Source organism: Chiloscyllium plagiosum, unplaced genomic scaffold (genome assembly GCF_004010195.1).
Source record: "Chiloscyllium plagiosum isolate BGI_BamShark_2017 unplaced genomic scaffold, ASM401019v2 scaf_970, whole genome shotgun sequence".
NCBI classification, from domain to species: domain Eukaryota; kingdom Metazoa; phylum Chordata; class Chondrichthyes; order Orectolobiformes; family Hemiscylliidae; genus Chiloscyllium; species Chiloscyllium plagiosum.
The window spans coordinates 10,132-15,080 of NW_025210015.1; positions in this window are offsets into that span (position 1 = coordinate 10,132).

Below are 4,949 nucleotides of genomic sequence, written 5' to 3' on the forward strand. Positions count from 1 at the left end.
TTGCATCTTCTCTTCACAGCACAGCTTTCTTTCCTTGCGATGAGAAATTTCTTCCAAAAAAGAATGTTCATGACAAGGTCTGGAGATTTATCCGCCTTTGAACATTTTCTGAGACCTTCAGCAATTATTTTCCTGTAATATGAAATATTCATCAGTTTGTATTTCCATGATTTCTGCAGTCTTCTGCAACATATCTCAAACTGAACTATTCCACCTTGCTTGCATTTGGTCTGTATCCATTCCTGAAGAAGGGCCTGTGCCCGAAACGTCGAATCTCCTGTTCCCTGGATGCTGCCTGACCTGCTGTGCTGTTCCAGCAATAAAGTTTCAACTTTGATCTCCAGCATCTGCAGACCTCACTTTCTCCTCTTTGGTCTGTATCCCTCTAATCATTCTTCTTCATCTATATGTCCAAATTTCTTTCTAATAATGTAACACTATGGCGACGTACCAATTGCTCCAGCAGTTGATTCCATATAGAACCCATCCTCTGTGTGAAAAGGTTATCTTGTCATTCCGTGTAAATCTTATGGGTTCTGGACTCCCGTATCCAAGGAAGAAAAGACCTTTGCTGTTCACCTTATCGAGAACACTCATGATTTTATGAATCTCTATAAAGTCATCCTTCGACCTCCGATGCTGCAGTCCGACAAATCAAAGCCTACACAGTCTCTCCTCGTTATATTACAATCGAGTCCTGGGAACACGTAAACGCTTTGTTGCATGAAGCAACACAGAGTCGAATGCAATCCAGCCGCTAGAAATATCACCTGATGTCAATTTCTTTGATGATTGGTCAAATAGTTGAAGAAAAGGAATCGTCCCCTTCATACATGGAGAGTGAACATTCGGTCTTGCTTTCTCCACAGTAAAAACTGACGTGAAAAATTCGTTTAATGGCTCTTCCATCTGCTGAGCTCAAACGCAATGAAAACCTCTTTAATCTTTATGGTACTATTTCTCGAATTGTTCTCTTGCCAGATATGTACTTGTAGACCCTCTTCGGATTATCTTCAGCCCTGGCCGATTCGATAATTTCATATCCCCACTTTACCTTCCTGGTTTGCATCTTATTGAAGTCCCTACAAGAAAGTCATTTGAACCCTGTGTCAAACAGATTTTAATCAGCAAGGGATTCGAAGGATAGCTGATATTGCAGGAAACTGTATCCGTCGATTATCAGATCAGCCGTAATCTCACTGAATAGAGAGACCAGACTGGAAAGGATGAATTGCTGACTTCTGCTCTTGCATCTTATTGTATTTTTTTCTGGACTTCAAAATGCTTCTCTTTTTCCTTTATCAATAAATTTTCCGGGCATTAGAAGAAGAAGATTTACAGTGCAAAGGCTTAAAACCAAATATCATTTCAGCATCTGATGATGTTGTCCAATTGATTGTTGCTTGAATATGATTCGCTTTTGAACGTGGAAGGGAAAAGCATCATTCACAGTGTGGAGAAACTGTGTCTGTACGTGTGGACAGGGATTCAACAGATAAACTGCCTTGTCAGAACATAAACGCAGTCAGAGGAGGTCGAGGTCATTCGTCTGTTTCGAGTGTGGGATAGAATTCACTTGATCCACCACACTGTTTGAACAACAGCATTTCCACACAGGAATTTTTGTTTAAATGCCATGGAAGTGGGAAGCGCCTTAAAATCCCTGAGGATCTGTTGACCCATCAACGTGTTGACACGAATGAGAAACGTCAGTTGCTCTCAAAATGGGCCTGGATTCAAGTGGTTAATTAGACTCACTGTGCACCCGCCATCTCACTGTGTGGAGAGGCTGTTCATCTGCACTGGTGTGGGAAGAGATTTGATGTGAAATCCAAACTACTGAAACAAAAGCAAGTTCATAAGTGAAGGAAGTGCCTGGTTTTTACTGCTTCATCGTGTGCCAAAGTCTCAACTAGAAGTTTTGGTTTCAATTCCAGCTTACTGTGGAGCTGTACCAAGGAGTTTAACTGTTTCTTAACTGATGATTGACTGATGCCCATTGTGTCTTCTTTCCGATGAAGTTAATATTCCAGAAGAAACGAAATGTGTTCCAGTTTCCTCCTGTTATAGAGCAGCTAATTCATTCAAAATAAATTCTTCAAACGTCAGAGAAGTGCCTGATTTTCTCCACATTGTCCGGACAGGAATTGCTTGTGTGACTGAGAAGTCACAAATGGTGCTAAATAATATGCAGTCAGGTGTGGCATTTGGGGCAATAGTCACCACTCTTTTCTCACAGGGCCAGGGCCCTTGCTTCTACTGCAGCATTGGGAGATATTTTGTGTGGAGTTTGCACAATCTCACAGTGTTTGTGTTGTCGCCATTCCACGGTCCAAAGATGTGCAGGTTAGGAAGATTTGCAATTGCTAAATTATCCAAGGAAGTCTGGGTTAGATACTTAGCGATGGGAAATGCAGGGTTACTGAAGGAGGTTGGGGGATTATTCTGGGCGGGATAGTTTTTGGAAGGCAGGTGTGAACTTGTTGGGTAAATTTGCCCGTCTTAGGAATTCCATGTTTCTGTGAGTCAAATAACCAACGCTTATTTTTTGATTGAACAATAGACATTGAAACAGCTCAGAAAGATTGGGACTGAGACAACAACCTGCAAAACCCCTGCAGTGATGTGCTGGGCTTGGGATGATTGACATTCAGAAATTGCAAGCATTTGGGCTGGATGATTACACCAAGTGGAGAGAGTTACATTGTTGAAAGCACGCATGTTCTCTTTAAAATAGTGTATTTTCTGAATGTTGAAGGAAATTAAGACTACATGCTTTGCTCCCTGAATGAAAAGTCTGGGGGACGGGCTGTTCCAAAATAGATATAGGTAACACTTCTCGGTGAAAACCTGATTTTTTTTCTTGCTGTTTCGACAACAACTCCCCTTTAACCAATTACATTTAATTATGTCCAGGGTCCCAGCAGCTAATAAATTTTCAATTTTTGTTTTGCTTTGGCACCTGGAATCTAATCATTTTATACAAATTAAAGTGTCGTTGAAGTGTATATAAACCAATATTTTGAAAACTAGAGTGAGAGCTATTGCTGGAGAGTTACCTGCCCATCTCACAATTCCCTCTCTAAGAAATTAGAAAGCACTCTCTATCAAAAGGTACCTTTTTCTGCAAAACGTACTCTGTAAAAATGAAAGAAGTTGAAACAATTGAGATGAGCAGATAGAAGTTGGAAACAGCGGAGCACATACAAATTGTGTCGACTTGACATGAAGTTGATGTAATGTTTAACAAATGTGTTATTGAAACAGCATGTTAATAGATTGCTTTCAGTTAAAGAAAAGAATATGTAGTTTGTTGATTGTTTGTTTACTATTCAATAGATTGAAATAAAAAGTTGTTTTTCATTAAGTGTTGGAATAGATTACGATTTGAGGAGAGGTTTTCCGAATGTTTGCTATTAATTAACGAGGGATTCCACGTCCTCGTTGTAACAATGTTTCCTTTGATTCCAACTGACTCCAGTTTTGCAAAAGCTCTTCAATGACTTTGTCATTCGGATGCACCCTTAATTTCAAGGGCAGTCAGTCTCACCTTGCCTTGTGAGTGCAGTATTTTATCTATTTTGGACTATTTATGTTATGAGGACAAAAGCTAAGTGCCTCTGATGGAACACACAATATTAGAGAGCTGCTTATTGTTGACTGAGTACAACCTGAAAGCACAGTTATTACTCACTGCCATCACTTTGCTGATGGTTTAGCATTGATTGAATGGACTAAGGGTTGGATTTGTCCTGCTTTTGTGGACTGGTCACAACTGGGCATTTTTATTAACCTGTATGAATATGAATGTCGTGGTTACAATGCGCTGCTGTGAAAGCTGGAGCAGGGCATTGAGTATGATGACCATCAATCATTATATCGAAGGGAAAGACAGACTTGAAGGCCCAAATGTCCGCCTGCTATTCCGATATATAAATGCTGGGGACATTTGGGGTGGGGGAACTAGTATAGAATCGTCCAGGGTCTCCATGATTTCACACTTCTGCCGGGAGATTAATAAATGTTTCCGTCTTACCTTGTGCACGTATTGTACTGGACGCCCCCGTCTGCCCCATGAAAGAGACAACCTTTGTGATAAGTAGCTCATTTCCAGTCTGGCTTGTTAGTAATAAGGACCGAGTGAATATCTCCCTTACCTGTCTATGCTGGCACTCGCCTCATCCTGGTTCGCTCTGCGTTTGGTGGATAAAACTTTCCGTCCCCTAATCTTATTGGACAGGAGCCGCTGTCAATCACCTATTAAGCGGACATGTGCAGTATGATGTGAAGTGTTGGTGCAGACACAAACCACGGCCTGGAACCATACTGGCTGGACCCGGAGGCTTACTAACACTGGGAGTGTCAGAAATACCCAATGTTGGCCTAAAGGTCTAAATAAGACTGTTTATTACTTTGTGTTAGCGTCAGCTGCATAGTTTCGTACAGTAACAAGCATAGTGTGAACATTCCGAGCTGAATCTCGTCGAGTTACAAGGGAGAGGGACTGTGGACAGTATTGAAAATTAGAAACACTGCCTTAAATCATCCCTGTATTTATTAGAGTTAACTAATCAGCATGAAGTGAAGCAGAAAGCAAAATGGCTCACGAGATAGATTCAAGATGCAGTTGAGTACAAGCGGAAGAACAGGAACGAAGGGAAAACTGGCAGGTTTAGAGAAATCACATTGAAACCACAGTCTCCGGCAGTTAAACATTTCAGCCATGACGTTAAATTGGAGAAGGCGGACAGGAAATTCAAAACGATTTTTCAAAATCATGTGGGTACAGTACAGAATTGATGGTGAGAAAGTGTTCCCACTCGGAAAAGCTTTGAGAGGAAGAGTGGAGAATTAAAAAAAATGCAAAAGAAGACAATGTGATGCAAGAAATAAACTTCACACAACGACATAGTTAGAATTTGATTTTTTTATGGATCTGTGGTTTGGGC